This window comes from Pinus tabuliformis, chromosome 6 (assembly GCF_031772625.1).
Source record: "Pinus tabuliformis cultivar Carrire ecotype Pingquan chromosome 6, CPIR1, whole genome shotgun sequence".
Taxonomy (NCBI): Eukaryota; Viridiplantae; Streptophyta; class Pinopsida; order Pinales; family Pinaceae; genus Pinus; species Pinus tabuliformis.
Genome location: NC_142292.1, coordinates 790287597 through 790312719, shown reverse-complemented (window position 1 = coordinate 790312719; position 25123 = coordinate 790287597). Strand labels below are relative to the sequence as shown.

The 25123-nt window shown below is 34.5% G+C and overlaps 1 pseudogene; it reads left to right on the top strand.

Annotated features, from left to right (window-relative positions):
- Positions 1-24888, top strand: part of LOC149261134 (putative aquaporin PIP2-8) — a 45872-nt pseudogene extending 20984 nt beyond the window's left edge.
- Positions 24889-25123: the final 235 nt, after the last annotated feature.

Sequence of the window (25123 nt, the reverse complement as noted above, 5' to 3'; positions counted from 1 at the left end):
GTGGTAGGGTGGTGCTTGGGTGAGTTGTAGCTCATTCGATGTTGGGGCATCCGTTCAATTGACTACTGAAGAATCTCGAGCGTTGGAGCATCCATCTAGTGGGAGCTGGAGAAGAATGTTTTTCTAGATTCTACGAAGTTGGAAATTTCTTTTCAATTGGAGTTGAAGATTAAAGAATTATTAGAAATGCGTTGAGGTGATTTTTGTCTCGGATGGGGTTTCCACCTTAAAAACTGTGAGCATTTGTGTTCCTTTTTTTACTGCTATCATTGTACAAACACTAATAATATGTGAAGATTAAGTAATGCTCTGAAAGATTAATAATAATACTAATTGACAGGAATATTGATTCAACCCCCTCTCAGTATTTCCAACAACTGAAAATTACTCCAACTATGTTACTGCCTATCCACCTTCATCGAAATTGCCTCCATCGCTCCTCTCATGAAGCACACCTATGTTGTTGGCCTCCATCACCTTAAATCCCATAAGTTGTTATCGGCCTCCATCCCTCTGCTTCCTGAAGAACCCATTAATAGCGTAAAGACGGACCCCTAATCCTTTACATTTTTTACTAGCACCTCATATTGAAAATTTTAAGACAAAAGATTTGTTTTGTTTTAAAAAAATATCTTAAAATCCCCCACCATGTAGTAGTGTCGACTCCAATGACATACAAGTTGTCTCTAATCGCATCAGTAGAGATCTATGGGACAAAAGAGGAATTGATGTATGAGAAATCTTGCGAGGAAAAGTTGTCACATTCTTCAAAGTCAACTACCCTCGCAAAATTAATAGCCCAACAAATCATTGTATTTATATTAGATAACGTGAATGGAAAGTGAAATAATAGCCTTGGTATAGGCGCGGGTGAGTAGTAGTGTGCAAGTTGGTAGTCTTAGGGCGCACTGTGAGAGTCAGTGTTGTAGTTGTTAGATAATATTTTCTTAAATTGATATGTTTTTGTCTTAATTGTTAATTGTTTTAAATGAGTTTTGTCTTAAGTGACCATTGTCTTAAATATGAAGTTCTATCTTAAAATATTTTTGTCTCAAACTGTTTTTGTCTTAAATATAAAGCTTTTGTCTTAAACTGCTTTTGTCTTAAATATAAAGTTGTCTTAAAATATTTTTGTTTTAAACTATTTTTGTTTTAAATTTAAAGTTTTGTCTTAAAATATGTTTTTGTTTTAAATTTAAAGTTTTGTCTTAAAATATTTTTGTCTTAAACTATTTTTGTCTTAAATATAAAGTTTTGTCTCTAATTGTTTTTATCTTAAACTTTATATTTAATACAATTCAATTGATATTAAATTTTAATGTAAAATAAATAAAATAAAAAGTAACTTTTAGAGAATAAGAATATTTGTACTCAAAAAATACTCAAACTCTTATTACTTGCAGAAAGAACGGCAAGCCTAATTGAAATCACATTTGGATATTAAAATGCAACTATGAGATTTTTAAGATAAATAAATATTGACATTTTTCCTGCGCGATGAAGTGCGAAGTTGAACATCATGCTTCTCTCATTGAACCTGAATTTTTAAAGTTGGTACGGTAACTTAGCTGCTTTTCAACGATAACAAAAGTTGGTTAAGTTTCACGTATAGATGAGTGCCACCAAATTCGGTGGTGTCCATGCCTGACACAAAAGTCACATAGTTTAATTCCAGTGGATGAGAGATGCTGTATAAAATAGGTTATACAACCTTTTTAAAAATTAAAAAAGAAATTTCGCGTGATGAAAAAGAAGTCCATTTCAATTTTTATTTTTTACCAGAGCTCAGATATAAGGTGATAGATTTGACAGAAAATTTATATGGTTTTAATCCCGTTGATGAGGTCTATTGTATAAAATAGGTTATACAAACCTTTTTATTAAGAGTAAAGAAGTAATTCCGGATATTCAGTACAGTGCAATGATAAAGAAGTCCACTTCAAAATACATTTTTTAAATAGCTGTAATGCCGTGTTTAAAATCAATTTGATATATGGTGTTTTGAAATGTGGCCACTAATTTGTAAACATGATGCGTACAAATTGAAAAACCTTTTATAAATTTCCTTTTACACACTGAAACATATTCACATTAAATTAATGAATCCGGTAAAATATCTTGATTATTGTTGGGTTAATGCAATTGATTTAGCCGATAGATTGATGTTTGCACGCCTACGAATAAAGTAAGTAATGTCCGGATTGAAACAAAGACTTCTACATTACAGTAATGAGTTTAATAATGAGTTTATTGATAAATGGCAATATATATTACGTATACAGTGTTAAATTTGGAAGCATGATTCAAAGATTAGGACATACCGGTCATATCGGATTCTATTTTATAATGAGTTTATTGACAAATGGCAATATATATATTAGATATAGTCTTAAATTTGGAAAGATGATTTAAACCTGAGGACATACGGCGATATTGGATTTTATTTTCTAATATAAAATATTTATTGATATTTTAATATAAAGTTATTTTTACTAATTTATTTCATAGTTTAATATAAGTAATTATTAAGTGGCTAATGATAATATTTATATTAATAGTGTGTAGTTATTTCTAATTTAATATAGTAAAGATGTTGTAATGTCATGTTTAAAATTGACACTAAATCAAATTACATAAAAATAAAATTAAATAAAAAAATTAATGTAATATAAACATTACTATAATATAAAAAAATAAAATAATTTTATAAAAATAAAATTATAATAAAAATATAAATGATCATAATACTAACCCATGATATTGACAAACTATAATATTGATTTGGAATGTAATTTAAAGAGAAACTAAATTAACTTAGATCTGTGAAAAATCTACAAAAATTAAATCTATAAAAAAATAAAAATAAAATAAAAATAAAAAAAAATCCGTAACAATAACAGTAAAATGATTAAAAGTATTAAGTTAAATAAGCCACAGATATCGATAACTGACTAGAAAATTTCTATATATTACGACTTTGTATAAATATCATCAGTGAAAATCCTAGTAAAATGAAAGCATTTATGTAGTGTTTTCTTATTTGATCGATCAACCATCTAAATAAAAAACTTACTAGGGTAAAAAGATCAGTGTTAAAATCGGCGAGCATGGAGCTAGGAATTTTCCTGCGTGTCAATGAGTTTCTGGATTTGGCAGCCATTACCGGTTCCTTGGAGGGCCCAAAGAGTAGACATGAAGACCCCCGTTCATGGAGGCAAGGACTCGGCTAGGCCTTCGCAGCTACTCCTACCGACTTACCCCATGGGCTCCCCATAGTCTGCTCCCCCAGGATGTACAGGTGTAGCTACTTGCTGACTCAGGTGGTTTCGGTTCCCCGACGACTGTGGAAAACTTCTAACTTCGAACGGTTTTGAACTGAGGAGGTGGACCCAGCTTGGGTATTGCTCGGCAACTGCATATGTACTCGGGCTCATTTATTTTTTCCCAACGTTGGCTGCAAGGGTATTTGCGGCGAGCCTAAGGTGGCTTTAGTGTTTTGGGAATCGTTTTTGGTGGGATGCTCTACCTAGTTTGGAAACTTGTTTTCTGGGATGTTGGCTCCTTCGTCCTCCATGTAATTACTGCTTTTGTGAAATTTGTGGCTGCAAATAGCCTGAACCAATGCCCTTCCATGCGCATGCCAATGTCTCCCATGAAGCTGCCAATTTGTTTGTGCTGGGTAAAGGGGTTTTGAGAATACACCTACTCTGACAGGCCCAATATGCTCTGTTCGGTCCGATCATTGGTGACGTTCGATCTTCCCCATGCTGCGCAGTTGGTCTCTACCATTAAAGGGGAAGCTGGCTCATAAAACTAGATTTATGATATTCAACCGGCACCCACCATTGTTCACAACCTAAGATTAAGAGAGGGGGGCAGGGACGGTCAAACATCCTTCTATGGCTGGAAAGAGTTCCATGAGAAATACAATGAAATACTCAGAAGACAAAACAAACCAAATGAATGGAGGCCCCTCATTCAAAAATATTCTCCAGGGGAAAAGAAGAGACTATGTTGAACAGATGGGACCTGGGAACCAGGTAAGCTCAAACTGTTTCCAATTTTTTTTAAAAACTCCTGCTGGGTCTTCAGGTTTACTTTGGGTCAAAAATACAGACAAAGTATTAGATCTGAAGCAAAGCATCATGGGGAAATACAGATGCCCTGGCCATTCACAGAACTTGATCTTTGAAGGAAAAATACTACAAGACCACCAGCCCTTGACAGAGTATCACATCCAAGTTGATTCCACCATTACACTCAACCTGAGATTATGCGGTGGGGCTACCCAAGGGCAAAACAGTTTGGGAGGCAGCACCTAGATAGGCTCAAGATCAAAACAGAAGCACGTAAATAGGGGACTATCATTCAAGAACATTCTACAGGGGAAAAAGATAGCCTTAGAACCATCCAATCAGGTAGGAAATGCTCCAAGCCCACACATAGTGGAGCAGCTAAACTACACCCCAGAATTAAACATAGATATGCCAGAAACTGATGAGAAATGCACCTCTTATGAATCCCTGACAATTATTTGTCATTTTAACTGCTTCTAGCCTAAACCAGTAGAGCTCTTCCACTAGATTTTAACAAACTGGTCATTAGAATGTGATATTCATCTCTGCTCAAAAGGTTTCTTTATTGTAAAATTCCCAACTCCTGAAGCTAGAGACAAAGTTTTACAGGAAGGACCATGGTTCTGGGGCTCAGCTGGCCTATTCACCACTCCCTCGTTCCCTGAATTTGATGAAAACACCATGGTTGTCTCCAAAATACATGTCTAGGTCCGAATGCACAATCTCCCCCTTCATTTCTAGGAGGATTGATTTCTAGCTGGAATTGGCAACAAATTTGGGCAATTCATAAATACAGACTCCCAAAGAATAGAGGAAAGGGTTTTCACTTATGCACGCATATGTGTTGAGGTAGACCTCAGTAAAGGCCTTCTCGACAACATCTGACTAATCCACAATAAGCGGATCTAGACACAGATTTTGGATTATGAGAACGCAGCTTTCAGATGTAGGAATTGTAGACAAATAGGGCATTTACACAACTTGTGTCCAGAAGCTATAAAGGATACTCGAAGGAAAAGGAATTTATGGAAAAAGCCCAAAGGATGGCAATACCCCCCACTAGAACTTGAAGAGGAGGAGGATGAAGCTGGGGATGAACCATCCCCACAAGGGAAAATTCAGAATCCATTGGAACCTGAAACACAAGGGGAACCCCACAAAACCCAATAGAAGCTCGGAATCACAGGGTGCAGGCCGACTTGATCCCTGACAAGGGGGACATCAGTGGGAATAAGTGCATTAAATCATTAGATAATTCAAACTCAGACAAGGACAATGCCAAAATTGATGCAGGGAATCATCTTTCTCTTGTCCCTTCAGTGCCCTCCCAAGGGTAATGGCAAAGGGTTGAGAAAAAGAAGGGGTGCAAAGTTTAGCTTTTTCCCATCATGTATGTTATCTTGAATTTTTCGGCTTGTATCTTTTTATCATTTGGTCTCTGACTTGATGAAGTGGCATTTTAGCGAGTTCAACATGTAATTTTTTTTTCATTAACAAAATTACGCCTTTTCCTTGGAAAAAAAACCTGACTAGAAAATTTATATATATAGTACGAAGAATGGACCCCGCGAATTTGTCTACATATTATCGGTAAGAATCCTAGTGGTATGGCAATATTTTTGCAGTGTTTTTTTATTTGATCGATCAACCATCTAGATACAAAGTAACATACAAATTGTAGTTGGAAAAATCTAAATTATAATTATAATTAGATTAGTTACACTTTGGTAAAATTTTATAATTAAAGATCAAATAAAAAAATATAATAATATAAATAAAGATAAATTCTATTAATAAATTTAATTGAATATTATATTTGTTTTGTGTTAAAATTGTTTTCAAGTGATTGGACACTCTTATTCATATTATTAGAAAATTTTGGAATAGCACTGTGTAATATGTTTGACTTATTCAACGTTTAAGATGGAGACTTCATCTATCATCAGGGACAAGGATCTGTCTCTTGTCCTTAATGATAGATGGAATCACCCTTCCAAAAATTAAACTGATCACACATATTACATACTACTATTCCTCAAATCCCTAACAAAATTGTTTTTGTGAAAATAATCTTAAAATTTTTGTATTTAAACATTTTGAATTATCTAATATAGTTAATCAAGATTAATAAAAGAATCGATATTCTAACACATTTTTCCGACAAAAACAAGCGCGCGCACACACACATATACGTGCATTCTGCCAAAAAAATTAACGTAAAGCAATTGAATGAATTTGAGGTGATGTTCTTTTTTTTCCTTGTATCTCTAACTCACTGCAACAAGAACAATTCAAATGGCAGATGTTCAGGTGGAGGTGAGAAAGATTTGAATAATTCATTAGTGTAGTTTTTAGCAGTTTTGACATAAAATATTAATAAGAAAAGGAAAATAAACGAAAGATGAGGTAGACCGTAGAGTGACGAGCAACTTTATGTTGGTTCCAGGAACCCGCAATCGATTTAAGTTCAGGATAGAGGGACAAAGCTCATCTATTTTTACTATAATGTATTGTAGTTTTGGCATCAAAAGATTATTTTGAAAAAAAAATGTAATTTGGATTTTCATTTTGTTTTAATACCGATTCTCGGTTAATTAAACATTTATTATTATTATTATACAGGGTATTTTATTTTTTTAGTTTACAATGTTAGTACGAGTGGGTTACACCACTACAACATAAAGGACGTTTTAAGACAATATCTAAAATAATTTTTGGACAAATTGTCTTAAATTGACACAAAAGAAAACTTGTGTATTGTCTTAAATATTGTCTTTAAGGGGTGCCTCAACTTAAATTGTCTTAAAATATTGTCTCTATATAACACAGGCATTTTGGTCTCTCTAGAGATAATAGTTGAGATTAAAGACATATTGTCTTTAAATAGACAATGTCATTGATCCTAACTATTGTCTCTCTAGATACAATAAAAATTACATTCAAAGATAATACAATATCAATTTTGTCTCTTTAGAAGCGATATAAAATAATGAATCTAGAAAAATATCTCACCATTGAAATAAACCAATATTAAAAGTATTTAATTAAAAATAAACTGAAATATCATTGATTAATTCATATTAGGGCACATTGGAATCAAACCACTCACCTGCTGCTTATAACGTAGGTGCTCTTCCATTGACCTAGCACCCTTTAAAGAATTATGTGAGATTTATGGTAGTCCTTCAAATTGCATATATAGGCATTCATTTAAAAAAAATGCTTCACACATAATCGCGTAATCTTTGTAAAATATAAAATCATGTAGCCCCTATTTTTAACTTGATAAAAATAACTAAATGGAGTTAGTTCAATGTCACACCAATGTAGCATGGCTCAAACAACAAGCTACTATTATAGATAATTTACAAACTATTTAGTTTAGTCATGTAGGAAAAAGTAACTAGAATTATCACAAGCCTTCAATATCTTGCCACAACTATTGTTTAGCATCTTTCCACTCTTCATATATTCCAGCAATATGATTTTTTGCAAGGAATTTTTCACATCAACTAAAGATAAAGTATAGAGAAATTGGCATAGCCATCCTCGTATCTATCCCTAAACTTTTTGCAGTAAGTTAGATAATCCAGCACAATTATCATTACCTATTAGTAACGATAAAAAATGAGGGTCAACCATGTCCTCATGTTTAACTTGCACCCTAGAAGAGAAGGTTAGTGCAGAACGAGCATCTTCTTGGCCATTCAATGTAACTAAAGCTAACAACCTACTCTGCAATTACACTTCCAAAGATGTCATGCGTAGCTTTGAAAGCTCGATTTAATCCTACTGCATGGCAGCCAAAAGAGTATGGTATATTTTGTCTTACCACATATCCAAATTACACCTCGAAACCACAAAAGTTGAAGTCCTAATTAAAAAGAAAAGTGATCAAATTGCCTTGAATTCATCCTCAAGAGTTGTAGTAGGGTCCAACTCATAACAATTTTGGGGTAAATTTGGGGATTCTTCCCCCAAAAGTCTCTTTGCTAGAACTTTATGAGAAAATCTAAGAAGCTCCTTCCTGGGAAACAGGTTAACCGCCTACTTCCTCTCTGATACATAGAATTGAAACCATCAATCCTGACAAGAGGAACCACACTTGCTCCAACCTCTTCCATAAGTCATTTTCAATTTCTCTCATTTCATACTTGCATATAACTTCTAGAGGAGTGTTTTCATTCCGAGGAGAATTCTACTTTGTACAGGGCCCAAACATTGCCCTTTTGGGGAAATATCCTAATAGTTCGTTTAGGACTTTTATCCCATGCAACAATATGAGAAATAATATTTAGCACGTTTTTGTTCATAAATTTTCCATGCTTAGACTGCACACAACCCTGATAAAATCCATCATCCAGCCAGTTAGTGATAGTCATACCTTCAATGAAATTAAGATCCATTTTACAAGAATTACAATCTATGAAAACTAGCTGAAAAGTGCAAAGTTTTAACTAAAATTCTAAGCACAATTAGAAAAGTAGTTAGATTAGAAAGCACATAGACATAAAAAGCAATCCTAAATACTACATACAAAACTTTTGCTGAAAAACCAAAGAAATAAATAATAACATAAATACTCTGCCAAATCAGAAGGCATTGCAGATAGAACAGAGAATAACCAAGGTGCACATGGAAGCAATTTATCAAGAGGTTCCTTATAGAGATATTCAATGGAAACGCACTCACCTAAAATCTTCCCTACATTAATCTCAAAGGTCGGACCATCATTGTTGGAATTTCCAAAAGTATCCTCTCATTTGCTCCAATCACTATATATCCAGATAGTATTATGGCATTATTGGCAATCTCCTTGATATTTATTATATTTAACTCAGTCCAGTGTTGATTCATCTTATGGTTCAGATATATCCTCTGAAGATACAAAACCATGCTCTAAATAATCCTTTTTATCTTCAGTGATTTCAAAATCACTTCTAGTTCCTTCTTCTTCATGTCCTTCTTCAAGAAAACTTTCCTCTGGAAATAACAAATAAGCATTTGCAGGAAGAGAATTTCCCAATGAAATTTCACCCTCATTGCCGGAATCCCTGCTCCCTTCAATGTTGTGTTGACCCATAGGTTTAAAATCATCTTAATTTGCAAATGCTCCTTTATGTGTTGTTCCATTGTAGTTCCTCTTAATAAGTATTCACATAAGAAGAGAGTTTTCCACAAAATCCAACCTCCAGTGTAAATGTGTATATGTTGTACATATTCAATTAAAAAATATACATATGCTTGAAATGAATAACCTGTGAAACATTCTATAGGAAAAGACAATTCTTATTTAAGTAAAGGTCATATAAAGGCATTGAATTATATTATCTACTTTCAAAGACATGGAAAAATACAGTAAAATGATTCAAAACTAACTCATTCTGGATTACTGAGATGGTATCCTAGTAGCCCAAAGAGAGCTTCATGTTCAATCAAGGACAGATAAGTATATGCCATGCACGTGCTCCCCCTTTTGCCTGAAATCCATCGGCAGCAACAACTAATGCACGCCTGTCAATATGCATATATAATAAGAGAGAAGTAACCAAAATTATAAATTATAATTCAAATTATACCAAAAAACTTTTTTCCTCGATCATAAAGCAATATATATACCTCTTCTTACCTCATGTTTCTTGCTTTATCAACCATCATAGCCAATGCTTGAATATATTTCAATACAATCATATAAAAATCATTTTCTAAAGCCATAGCAAGATCAGCTAATTCACGACATTCCAACCATGCAGTTCCCATTGCCTCAAAATTACTACATCTGTGCTGACGTTGCCATTACAACAGTGTTTAGACCCCTTCCAGATCCAATATTGGCACTCCGCTCAAGATCTCGTGCAACTGCTAAAGTTGTCGCCTTTGCAACTACCTTGTCCTTTGGTACAAGCTGAGGACTTCATGATAAAGTAAGTTCCTTTTGAAATATTGTAAAGCTACAAAGACTTCATTCTCTTCCTTCCAAAACTGGCATCTCATGTCTCAAGGATGTATTTTTGGAAGATGTAACATCACCACCACTTGTCGCAACAAATGTCATTGCTAATGTCATTGCAGCTGGAGAAGCAAATGAAGAAGCCCAACTTGGAGATATCACTGCAAGGACAACCTACAAAGGACATACATTTTCATCACTAACATGAAATGAAGGAAAAGGTAGAGATTGAAACATAAAATATTTTTCTGAAGAGGCTCCGAAGACAATGCCTCGTAAAGCTCAATTCTAGGGAATGTAATTAAGGAAAAAAATATGCTATCGTTAGACATTGTACAGTTGTTCCCATATCCTGGTACTATATAATTAACCATATTATATGAGTAGGATATATATTAAAAAAATTACATATTTAAGCATAGTAGTTGGCTATAGAAATCAATCCATTTATTGAATTTACACATCCATATTTCCAAGGAGCCACTAGCTGATCAATGCACCAAGGATAACATAGACTGAGGGATCTCTTATGAAATCAGAAGTAGGATCATTATGCACTTGAACTCCATACACATAAAGAGAACAAAAAATAATTAACAGAGAGTCAAGACCAACTCCAACAAAAAGGAAGAAGAAAATCACTCTAACTAGCTCTTGTGAAATCAGAAATGGGATAATTATTCACTTCAACTCCGTACATAGATAGAGAACAACAAATAATTAGCAGAGATTCAAAACCAACAAAAGGAACCAGAAAATCATTGTATTTATTAGATTTGTCTATAAAAATCACTGCATTTATTAGATTTGTCCAGTAAATTCCATACATAAAAGAATAAATGAGTAGAAAATTAATAGACTCAAAAGCCAACAAAAGGAACACAATTATCATTTGACTCGAGGCCATATCAAGCAAAAAGAGAGTTAGATATGTTACCAAGAAATATAGCATGAAACCCTTCATTTATATCAGACTTGTGAGAAGCCCCACATTTAAGAAGGGTATTGGTTGTGTCAAAAAATACTGAGAGGGGGGTGTGAATCAATATTCTTTAGCAATTAGCACTTTTAAATATTTTTAGAGAATTAGTTAATATTCAATTATTATTAACATTTATGCAGTAATAATAATAAATAAAAGAACCCAGGAAGCACAAATATTTTAGGTGGAAAACCCCCTCTGGGTCAAAAACCACCGAACACTTTTTTAATAAATTCTTTAATCTTAAACCCCAACTAAAATGAAAGCAACAACTTCCTAGAATTCTAGAAAAGCATTCTTCTCCAGCTCCCAACATCAATTGAGCTACAACTCACCCTAGCACCACCCTACCACCCTATAGAATAATAAAGGAATAATGGACTCCCCTACCAGGGAAAATGGTCCACTTTACAATGACATAGAATGATGTGGAAGAAGAAGACACACTAGACCATAACCCCAACTATGACACAACCACCTAATGATGATCCTAGAACTCTCAACATTGCCTCTTCAACTCTTTGCAAATAGACACTTGTACAACTTTTACAATGATGATTTTACAATGACTTTGTACAATGGTATTTTTACAATGATTGTATGCATTGCTTCCCACTTGAAAACTTCATATGGTGAAATTCTTGTTGTTGTTCTACACCTTGATTGCTTCTCTCATCATGTTACACTTTCTCACTCTTCAGAAAATTGGATTATGCATTGAGTCTTCTCTTGATGAATTTGTAATACCTGCAAAAGGTCTTCAAGGAAATTCCCATGACATGGTAATAGCAAAACTTACCTCATCCTGCAGAGCATATGTCAATTCTAAAAAAAACAACAAATTAGAATACAAAGAACCTAATGTAATAAAGAAATGAACATATACTTACCTCTAGCTTACCACCGCTGCATCATTTTGTTGCACCTTGCTCTTTGCTGCCTTAGAAAGTCTGGTCCTTTGTACCCCTTGACAACACTTGATCTAGTTTTTCTCTCCTTCTAAGAGCATAATATTTAATATGATGTATCTCTAGGATTTCAGATCCCTAATATGTGATCTTCATTCCTATATTATCCCTCTTAGTATTCTTTCCAATTCCATAGGTCTGACCCGATTTGAAGTCTTCAAGACAAAGTTATGCCCAATCTCTCACAATGACTTAATTATGGACTAGTTCAGTATATCAAACTTGTATGGCGTGCCATGTGTCACTGATTCCTCCTTCAGCTCTGAAATTTATATATGTAAAACTATCGTCCGTTCACTATCCGCCACTTTTTGCAGAATTCCAATCCTCTTCTCAGCGAGAGAGTTATGACGATTTTCCCAAGCTCACTTCGTTGAGATGAAATTCGGGAGCTTGTAAAAACCCTAACTTCTACAGATCATATCTGCGAAAATATAGTGAACCAAGATCTGAAATTTGGTCAGGACGTTCATCAATATTTCAAATCACATGGGTTTTCATTTCAAAATCTAAGGCTTCACAGAAATGAAGTTATAGCAAAAATTCAAAGATCACTACATTTGGAGGATATATAAGATTTCTTTCTATAGAGTTGAGAGGGCTTATATAGAGAATGTTGGAGGGATTTTAGGATCTTAAAAAATTATTGATTAATGAATATTCAATTACCAAAAACAATTATGAGTGCCATGCCACAACTCCATAGGGCTTTAACCGACTAACAAGGGTTACTAGCTTCAAACATGAATATCTCTCAAACAGTGAAGAATTACTTGGCGTGCCATATATCAATTGAAATATCTCGACAAGTAGAATATATCTACAAGATACTTCACTCAAAATAGAGTAATTAGTCAAGTCAAAATTCCCAAGATCAGGGTAGCCATGGTTCCACTTGGGTTAATATCAATGACAACGTCAAATCATCTTTAGATCAACAATCTCCCCCTTTGGAATTGATGGAAACACAAGTAATCCCCCTGCGATCAGGGCACCTCTTCCTACTACCTTCTCTCCCCCCTTTGAAATCAATGGCAAAGGGTAACTCCCCCTGACACACAACCATCCCATGGACCTGTACACACTTCCACTCCCCCTTTATTTTCTGAATAAGGAAAATCTAATGAGAACTTGGGAAAATCCCAAGCTTCTGGCGAAGATATTCAAATGCTTCATGAGGTAAAGGTTTAGTGAAGATATTAGCGATTTTTTCTTTTGTACGAAGATATTCAAGTTTGATATTCTTTTGAGTGACTTGTTCTCTAACAAAATGATTTTTTATTGGAATGTGTTTTGTTTTTGAATGCATGATAGGATCCTTGGAGATGTCGATGGCGCTGGTGTTATCACAGAAGATGGGCATAGGCTCATTGAATTGTACTTGAAGATCTTGAAAAGTTTGTTTCATCCAAAGCACTTGAGTAGAACAAGTTGTCGCTGCAATGTATTCTACTTTTGCTGTAGATAATGAGATTGAGGTTTGATTTTTGCTCAACCATGATACGAGACAACCACCTTGATAGAATGTTTCTCCACTAGTACTCTTATGATCATCAATTCTTCCTACCCAATCTGCATCTGTAAAGGCTTGAATAATGAGATTGTTGCCATTGGGATACCACAAGCCATATTCTGTTGTGCCCTTTAGATATTGAAGAATTCTTTTGACAACCATAATATGTGATTCTTTTCGTGCTGCTTGGAATCCTGCTACTTGTCCAACTACTTGTGTAACATTTGGTTGGGAGGCTATTACATATAGAAGACTACAAATCATAGATTTGTACAACCTTTGATCCATATCCTTAGATGAGTCGTCTATGCTCAATTTGCAACCTTTTACCATTGGAGTAAGGACAGGTTTGCAATCTTCCATTTTGAATTTTTTGAGCATTTCCTTGATGTACTTGGCTTGAAATATAAATATTCCTTTCTCTTGCTGAGATATTTGAGGCCCCAAGAAGCATGTCAGCTCACCAAGTAAAGACATCTCGAACTCACTTGGCATCTTTTTAGAAAAGTTCTTACTTAGTAGATCATCATTTCTACCAAAGATTATATCATCCACATATACCTCAACAATTGTTAAATTATCCTTATCTATTTGTACATAAATATTGCTATCAACAATACCTTTCTTGAATACTTGTTGATGTAGATATCCATCAAGACGAGCATACCATGCTCTGGGAGCTTTCTTGAGACCATACAGTGGCTTCTTTAACTTGTAAACAATGTCTTCTTTTTCTGATAGTAGAAAACCTTCAGGTTGTTCAATGTAAACTTCTTCTTCTAATTCTTCATTCAGAAATGTTGACTTAACATCCATTTGGTAGACTTTTATTTTCTTGAACATGCATAGGCGAGAAACATATGAATGGCTTCCATTCTGGAAACTGGTGCAAATGTTTCATCGAAATCAATTCCTTCCACATGTGCATATCCTTTGCAGACTAATCTTGTCTTGTTCTTGGTAACCTGTAATCCTGAAACTGTTTTTGCTCCCCCTGAACCTTTAATGAAACTACCATCTTCTTCAAATTACCTTCCTGTCAATCGTAGACTTGTTCCATATACTACTGCATAGACTCCTCTTGTACAAACATTAAGGTGTCGATAAGCCATATTGTTCAAAATAGTGAGTCACATAACATGCCATCTTGACTTGAGTCATTATTTGAAGCAACTACTAATTCCTCATGACCTTTTTCTCTTACAACTCCTGAAAGCATAACTACTGAAACCTTGTTATCTGCTTTGTCTTCCTGTACCTGTTTCCTTTTCTAGGCCTTCTTATTCCTGCAATCTCGAGCCATGTGCCCATGTTATGAAACTTGAAGCATTAAATGTTGTCCATAGGCAATTCTATCTAATATTTGCAACCACAAGTGTTATGGCCATAGTTATTGCATTTGAAACATTCAATATTTTGCCCATCTAGCACGTATTCTCTTTTGACAAAATCATCATGGAACCTATCTCGTGATCCTGCAAACTTGCTTCTAGGGTTTTGCAGATAATGATTGTACCTTTCAAAAACTTCAAAATCCCTAGCCATATGTCCAAAGCTAGCACATAAAAAGAAATAACCATTAAATAAATGAACATACCTCGAAGATTTTTCATTCTTCTTTGGAGGTGGTGTTGTAGTTTCTTGTGGTCCTTTGTTCTTGGTCACTTTGGTCTTGTTCTTTGGAGTTGCAACATTCTTCTTTGGCTTCTCACTTTGATCAAATTCGTTTTTAAAATCATCCTACGAAGCTGTGGAGATTGTACCTTGATCAATTGGAGCTTTACCATCCTTAATTGCCTTCATTTTCCTTATTCATGTGTCTTATCTTGTATGTATTATTTGTGTGATCCCTTGAGTTTCTTGATCTCATCACGAGTTGCATCAAGTTATTATTTCTTTTGAGCGAGATATTCTTTAAACCATGTTTTCAAGATCTCCCTTCTTTTTTTTGCCTTCTCAACCTGTAGCTTGAGAAGAGTGGTCTTCTCTACTTCTCTATTGAGAACCTTTATCTGTTCCTACTGCTTCTCATTTTCAATCCTTAGCATGCTTATTTCTGTTGAAGATGTTTATAATTTCCTTTTCTTTTGGTCAACGGAAGATATGTATCTTTGATCACATTCATTCCTTTCAATTTATGATTCCTGCATCTGTTGTGTAATCCTTCTAATCTCTGCAAATGATCTGTTGAGTTCTTGTTGCTTTTGTTGGACTTCTCTCTTGAGGTTTCATGTCGTTGTCTTATTGATTTCTTCCAACTTCTTTTGAAGTGACTCTTTAATACATTTGGGTTCTTCAACTTCAATTTTGAGACCTTGAACTTATTCTTCAAGAGCATTGGAATAGATCTTCATAGCCTTGAGCTCTTTTATAAGCTTGATTGCCTCATTAGAAAATTATTCTATGGTCAACCCTTCTTCATCATACTCAGAAGGATCTGAGTTTTCAATAACATATTGACCTGATTTCTTTGTTGAATAGAGATTATGAAGCTTTTCCCAAAGAGCTTTAGCTATTGAACATTGACCGACTTTTGTTTTCACAGAATTTGGAAAAAAATTCAAAATTACATTCATGGCCTTTGAATTGTACCTTTTAGCTTCATTGGTAGATGTGTCTCGAGAAACAATTGATTCCCATACTCCATGTGCCTGCAAAGATACTTCCATCTTGGATTCCCATATCCAGTAATTATCTGCATAAAAAACAGGGGTTTGTACACAAACTCGCTTTCTTGAGATTTTGTTGTACCTGTACCTTCCTTTGAAATCCTCGTAACCTACTTCTTTGACTTTCCCATCTCTATGCTAAAAAAACTGACTTCCAGCGGTTAAGCTGTTACTGAAGGAACCAAGCTCTAATTCCAATTGTTGGAAAATACTGGGGTGGGGTGTGGTAAATTAGTATTCCTTAGAAATTAAAACTTTTAAATCTTTTTACAAAATTAGTTAATCTCCAATTATTATTAACATTTATGCAGTAATAACAGTAACTATAATAACCGAGGAGGCACAAAAATTTTAGGTGGAAAACGCCCTCCGGGTCAAAAACGACCGAAAGTTTTTCTAATAAATTCTTTAATATTCAACCCCAACTAAAATGAAAGCAGCAACTTCCTTGAATTGTAGAAAAGAATTCTTCTGCAGCTCCCAATGGATGGATTCGCCAACGCCGGAGATTCTTCACTAGTCAACTGAATGGATGCCCCAACACCCAATGAGCTACAACTCACCCTAGCACCACCATACCACCATGAAGTTTTTATAGGATTGAACCTATTGGTGACTTCATCCACCAGCCTAGCACCCAATAGAAGAATAAAAGAAGAATGAACTCCCGTACTAGGGAAAATGGCCCACTTTATAATGATATACAATGATGTCGAAGAAGAAGACACACTAGACCATAACCCTAACTATGACACAACCAACTAGTGATGATCCTAGACCCCCCAACACTCCCTCGTCAACTCTTGGTAGATAGACACTTGTACAACTTTTACAATGATGTTTTTACAATGACTCTGCACAATGATACCTGTACAATGATTGTATGCAATGCTTCCAGCTTGAAGACTTCATATGGTGAACTTCTTGCTATTTTTATGCACCTTGATTGCTGCTCTTTTCATGCTACCCTTTCTCACTCTTCAAAACATTAGATTATTAATTGAGTCTTCTCTTGATGAATATATAATACCTGCAAAAAGTCTTCAAGGAAATACCCATGACATGATAATAACAAAACTTACCTCATCCTGAAGAGCATATTTGAGTGCTAAACAAAAACAACAAATTAGAATACAAAGAACCTAATGCAATTGAAGAATGAACATGCATATGCAGAAGGTACTTACCTATAGCTTACCTCTGGTGCATCATTTTGCTCCACCTTGCTCCTTTCCACCCTAGAAAGTCTCGTCCTTTGCACCCCTTGATAGCATTTGATCTAGTTTTTCTTGCCTTCTAGGAGCATGATATTTAATATGATGTATCTCTACGATTTCAGATCCCTAATATGTGATCTTTGGTCTTGTACTATACCTCTAAGTCTTCTTTCTAATGCCATAGGTATGACCCGATTTGGACTCTTCAAGGCAAAGTTATGCCGAATCTCTCACAATGGCCTAATTATGGGCTAGTTTAGTAGAGCGAACTTGTATGGTGTTCCACATGTCAATGTTTCCTCCTTAAGATCTGAAACCGATACATAGAAAACTATGTTCTATGCACTATCCACTACTTTTTACAGAATTCCAATCCTCTTCTTAGAGAGAGCTATGATGATTTTCCCAAGGTCACTTCTTTGAGATGAAATTTTGGAGCTTGAAAAAACCCTAAGTTCCATAGATCATATATCAGAAAATATAGTGAACAAAGATCTGATATTCGGTCACGACATTCATCGATATTTTTAATCAAATGGGTTTTTATTTCAGAATCTAAGACTTCGCAAAAATGAATCTATAGCAAACATTAGAGGATCACTACATTTGGAGGATATGTGAGATTTGCTTTAATAGAGTTCAGAGGGGCTTCTATAGAGAATGTTGGAGGGATTTTAGGAGCTTAAAAAATTATTAGTTAATGACTATTCAATGACAAAAACCAATTATGAGTGCCATGCCACAACCCCATATGGTTTTAGCCCAATACCTAGGGTTACTAAATTCAAACATGAATATCTCTCAAACCCTGAAGAATTACTTGGCGTGTCATATATCAACGGAAACATCTCGATGAGTAGAATCTATCTAGAAGATTGTTGGCTATAAATAGAGTAGGTTTTCAAGTCAAAATTCCCTTGCAAGATCAGGGTAGTCCTTTGTGCTGCTTGGGTTGACATCAATGACAACCTCAGATCATCTTGAGATCAACAGGTTGATATGCCAATTGGATAATAAATGAGAGTTGGTTGATATGCCAATTGTACAATAAATTACTTACTAAGTGTGCTTACAATTATGTACATTGAGATGTCCTCCTAGCACCCTGTCTCAAGTGATACCTAGGGAGGCATGAAAGCGAGGTTCAACCTAAAAAAGCGTCTTAAAAAAATAGGAGGAAAGGAGAACTCATACTAACTCCCTACCATCACAAGGACAACTTCAACCCCAAGGCAAGTCTTTGGCAAGTGCTTAGTGAAGATGTCAGAAACATGCAATTTAGTGCAATAACATTGCAAATCAATAGTGCCTATGAATCAATTTTTGGTTGTAATGCATGTGGAATTTTATATGTTTGGTGCATTGATCAGCTAGTGGCTCCTTAGAAAGATGGATAATTAAAGTGAAAAGTAATTATGCATAAGCATCACATAAAAGAAATTAAGAAGCGAATTTCTCCACTTAAAACCAGTCCAAAAAATACCATACCTACATGGGCAACTCTATGAATTCCACCAAGATGAGACAACATTATTTGGTAGCTTACTCAGCTAACAATTTTTCCATCACATGGAGACAAAACCACTAAGGTATTACAACAAATTTAGGGGCCTCAAGAAACAATATTAGCATAGTCAAATTCTTTTTTAAATGAAAACAAAAAACATAGTTTATTAGCCCAAAAATACTTACATCGAGACGTGGTTTCCAAATTTCCTATACCCAAGCCTTAAAAATCAAATTAGATAGACTCAAACAAAAAGTACATGGCGTGTGAATTTCTTAAACTTATCACATACACCAAAATTAAAACCAACAAATATGTCTATAGGAGTTTCATTAGAAGGGATTCTATTACCTTAAGGAATCCCTTTAAGACAACCTTACTTGGAGTTTTTTGACAAACAATGGTTACAATTTCTACGTCCATGAATAAACAAAGAAATGGTTGAGCCATTAAATTGAATTCACGCCCAAGGGCACCCATTTTTAGGTTCTATAATGTGTTGTGACAACGTTAAATGCCGAGGGCCATTGCAAAAGGTCCAGGCTATCAAGGAAAAGAATTAAAGAAAAATAATGGGCATTGAATGTTAATAGCACCAAGCATTAAGCCCTAGAATAGCACATATATAACCCTAGTTCAGAGGTATTCGTCCCATGTCCTTTCTAAAAAGCCAACACCAAGTGATACTTCCTTCTATCTTATTCATTAAGGGAGATTATCCATTCTTCCACAAAAATATATAATTTGCAAAGAGATCAACTTGGAAAAGATAATTATCAAAATAAACTATGATAGATGCTCTATACCTTTGCTTATATTACCTATGCATTGAATTTGACCTATGTTTTCCTTGATGCTACAGGGTCTCATGATTTTAAAGTTTACATGTTACCAACCAACTTTGTATTTTGTTTCACCATGATAGTCTCCTGCTATGAAATATTTTCGGTAAAATATTGCACTCCTCAAAACCTAGAAGAAATCTTAGGATCCTATATTTTTCAATCTTGACATTAAGCCCCATAGCATAAGATCATCCATGCACATATATTATGAGGTACCAAATTATGGGATATTTTTTAAATCCAACCTAGCCTTCTTATATGTTGCTAAATAGTAGAAGTTATCCTTCCACAATAATTATTAGCAGAGGAATTATTCCATCTAATTGAGAAACCATAGAAAGATACGTCAAAACATTGAATTTAACCCAGGATGCAAAAGTAGCCTCCTATGCAATAATTTGGATGGTTTCCTATAGAAGAATTTTGAAAAAGGCCAGTTTCGAAAACGTACTTCCCAAAAAAATTCTAAAATTTAAGAATGTCTTTGATATGCATGATCTTCAATGAGTATAGGCACCTAAAAAAATCTTGTTGAATAGCAAGAAATATAGAAGAGGTAACAAAGATAAATGCATTGAATCAATGACAAAGAGTTTAAAAAACTATATATCTTTAATACCTTAGTAAAAATATCAAATTGAAAAAAAAAGTTGCTTCATCCTATGCGGAAAAAAAGAGTGAAATAACAGATTGCAAACCATATTCTCTAAAAATATTCCAACTATCGTATGTTGTAATTGATTTTTATTCCAAAATATATGGTGTAGACACAATACTTGATTTCAAAGTTTCTATATCTAAATCTTGTAAATTTTAATGTTTTCTTCATGCCAAAGAAAAATTGTAGTTCAAAGAGTCATCACTGTCCTAGAAGATTTGTCTAATAGTTAGTGTGAGAAAGGAGAACCATATTTTATAAGGGTCTATAAATAATAATTTCCAACAATTTCTAACAGAGTTGTTGGTAAAATGGTCAAACCATTTTGTAGTTTGCAACTGTTTCCGGTATTACTGCCAAGTTTCTAAAAACGTTTGTTAGACACCTAATATATTAGGATTGGTTGGGAGGAATTCCAATAGTCATTGAAGTCCAAGTGATCTATTGGAGGATGAAAACCAAGCATCATAAAAATATGTATTAATATGTAAATCTTGTGAATATAATAAATCCACACAAGTTATTCAAATATTTGCTATCAATTTTATGTGTGTTTGACCTGGTATCATTGTAGGTTCCTCTATAATGTACTGAAATGTTTGAAAGCCATTAGTTTTTCGGCCTTAATGTGTGCACCCTCACCAAAATTGTGCCCTCTCTATGCATGCCAATGTTTCCTGTTGAAACTACACCTAAGCATTTTACCATTTATGTTTTCCATATTGGAAACCTAACACACTTAGCTACCCCTCTGTCTAGTTTTGTCATAGCTCTAACCAATGTTCCCCTACAGGTTTGTGAGTCCTATTTAATGCATGTTAAGGAAACATTGGCATATGATGCTTCCTCCAATCCTACACCCATTTCTCTCCTACATCATTTGAAACCCAAAAATGCACCCTACTCTTCTCAAGTGGACTCTCTTATGTCTGTTGTAACCCTATTTACCCACAATTAACCTTCAAATATAGTCATCCCTATATTCAAAGAAAATATCATTTATTTATGTGTAATAAGCACTTACCACCATTAGATGGAATAGTATCCTTAACAACTGAATATCGTGCATCAAAAGAATTGATATAACAAAAAAATTTCCATGTATTGGAGGAACTAAACCTTGAACGAAATGTTGCATGACACTTTGCAAATTGTAGCCTCATCATCAGCTCCAATCTTCAAACTTTCAAATAATTCTTTAGACTTCCAAAATAGTTTTCTTCCCTTGGAGTCCTCACTTCCATGAAATATCCTCCGAACATAATCAAATTCCTTCATGAGGGCTTCCCTATCCCAATGAGGGGCACAATGCTGAAACACATCCTTGACCCACCCTAATAGTTCTGATGTCCTCTTACAGTCCCTACACCTAAAAAGCATTTCCGATGACCCTATACCATGCTCCCATATCCTAAACAGTCAATAAGTCAACATATAACATCGTGATATGCATATTAAAAAAATTCATCACTTATTTTAAACGACTAAATATATCACAACAAAGATGACAATCAAATTCCTTCATGAGGGATTCCCTATCACAATCAGGGGCATAGTGTTGAAACACATCCTTCACACACCCTAATAGTTCTAATGTCCTCTTACAAACCGTACACCTGAAAAGAATTTTATATGTCCCTACACCATGCTCCCATATCTTGAATAGTTAATAAGTAAACATATAACATCCTAATATGCATATTAAAGAGAATCGACAATTATTTTAAACGACTAAAAATATCACAACAAAGTGGCATATTGATAGTATTAGGATTTATTAACACGTTGGTAGTAATAGAATTTGTTTAAGTTCTCATCTAGCTAGAATATGATAAACCTAAATTCTAAAATTTGTGTCAAGCTTTATAAAACAAATATATATAAGCTTTCAACATCATTTCAATTTTCAATATTTTTGAATAGCTTCTTCAATTGTAAATTCAACAAATAAGATTGATACTAAATACCATGGAATTTAAGAAACTCGTGATGCATAATTTTCAGTCCCAATTGGATATGTTTCATATCCACTTGGTCAATAATTACAAGACACTAAGCTTAACTCTCTTCTCCAAAACCAACTTAACAAAAACAAGAAATAAAACTAAGTAGAAAACCTAGAGGATTTACAAACTCTTATCTACTCCCCAAAAAATTGTTGAAAGACTAGTACCTTCAATTATTTGTTTGGCACGGATTACACAATCTATGTGTGTAAAGTGGGAACAACTATCATAACCCACCCATCGAGAAGTAAAAATAACATAACTACATGGGAAACTCCATGAATTCCACCAAGATGAGACAACATTATTTGGTAGCTTACTCAACTAACAATTTTGTAGTAATAATGTCCATCCCCACTCCATAGTGAGTGACCCTTTCTTTGTACTTATATTTCATAATTGAAAATGAGAGACTAGAGCATATGCCTCACCTTGTAGCTAGGATTTCTCTCGTATTAGGTTTCCCAATTCATATATTATATTCATTTGTGTGTATGGTTTGTTTATTTTCTTGTTTCATCCATTTTTATCTAAAATATATCCATAACTTGGAGTGATACACTAGTAATATTTAGTCTAAGATCTATGATAATAAACTACGTAATAAAATATATTAAAACAATGTAAGAACTAGTGTGACAAACTATTCTAATAGAATATCCACAACAATTTAAAGATCAATGAAATATTTCTTAATGATTGTCAATCATTGGATTGACAAACTCACAATATGACCTAAATTTTCCTACCTATGAGCACTCTCTAGTGAAAACCTTATTATATTGTGTAATGTGGTATGTGGATGTTCTTATGTTTGGCTATCTATTTTTTTCTTGTTATTTTGATTATGGACCAAAGTAATAAATAGAATGAAGCATATGCACACAATTTTTGTATAGACAAAGAATATATATTAAACTCTAATATAGTGTTAAGCACTAAATTTTTGTATAGACAAAGAATATATATTAAACTCTAATATAGTGTTAAGCACTAATGAATAGATAAATAATATATTGTCTTGATCTCATTGACACTAATGAATTCAAACTCTGGTCATTCTATAGAGCACTGATAGCAGAATCCACTGCCACATTTATTTTTCTCTATATCACCATTGCCACCATGTTTGGATATGCTAGAACCTCATCTCACTGTGGGAGTCTTGGGGTGTTCGGTATTTCCTGGTCGTTAGAGGGCATGATTTTCATTTTGGTTTACTGCACTACTTGTATTCCAGGTTAGTAAAGCTTCGAAGACGATGAATTATCATGTATAAATATTGTTAGCGCTGAAAGACTTGGAGAAACATAGTGACAGAGACACTCTTGTGGTTGTGATTCCGAATTTTTTTTTGCTTGTTTTTGGTGTTTGGTGTTGCAGGAGGGCATATCAATCTTGCTGTCACTTTTGGCCTGTTTTTAGCTAGGAAGGTTTCCTTGCCAAGGGCTATTCTGTATATGATAGCCCAATGTTTGGGGGCCATTTGTGGGACTGGATTGGTTAAAGCATTTCGTAAGATTTTCTAAGACAGATATGGAGGCGAAGCTAACTTTGTGCACCTTGGATATGCCAAGGATGTGGGTCTGGCTGCTGAATCCATAGACATCTTTGTGATTGTTTACACTGTTTTCTCTGCAACTGACCCCAAGCGCAGTGCTTGGGACTCCCATGTTCCTGTATGTTTAAATATACATATATGTGGTAGTTTCATATTTGCATAGGGACATACAAAGTGTAGGAATTTTTATTAGACCTGCTTTTGGTGTGTAGGTCTTGGCTCCATTTCCTATTGGTTTTGTTGTTTTCATGGTACATTTGGCCACCATTCCCATCACTGGGACCGGCATCAACCCTGTAAGGAACTTCAGAGAAATAGTGATTTATGTCCACAAACAATCCTGAGATGACAATGTAAGTGTTTATTTCCATTTTTTTGTCCTTGTTAGGGTATATTGATAGTATATTATAAGCGCATTCTGGAGCTTAAGGTTTGACATATATAAAGAGAGTGCTTGGATACAACAAGTGTAGTATAGGACAATAGAAGGAGCTAACACACCATATTGGGATCTTTTGAGTTTTCATGTGACTGCAACTTGTTTCTTGTGAGAAAGTTATAATGGTAGATGCAATGTGCCTATTCTATATGTTAGAATGTATGCACATGACTTGCTTTACAGTTTAAAAGTTATTCAGTATGGACCAATGAATTTTATATTCTAGATCTTAGTACTTGTTATATCTGAAAATTTGTGAAGCTTTTCCTTATTAATATTATTAATACCAGTTGATTGATTCAAGTTAAGATTATTCATCTGGACTAGTACTTGCTTAGGAAATATAGAACCCTGATGACTATGCCTTGCTTGTGCAGTGGATTTTTTGGGTGGGTCCTTTTGTGGGAGTTGCACTAGCTGTTGCCTACCACCTGTACATTTTGAGAGCAGCAACTAGTAAGGCCTTGGGGTCATTCCGAGGCAACATTAATGCTTAATTAGGCAACACTGGTTGCAAGTTATACTTGTATGTATATCAGGTATGTAGGTTTACAATAAATGAAAAGTTTATAAGAAGTATCACTAACAATGGATGAGAAACCAATGAAGATAATTTATTTGTTGAGGGTAACTTCTTCTGTCGGAGCCTAGATTTCGGGAAGTTGGCATAAACAGGGTTGTAGTATGTTTTCTTCTTTGGATTGAAAGTATTGTTGCATCAACAGTGAAAAT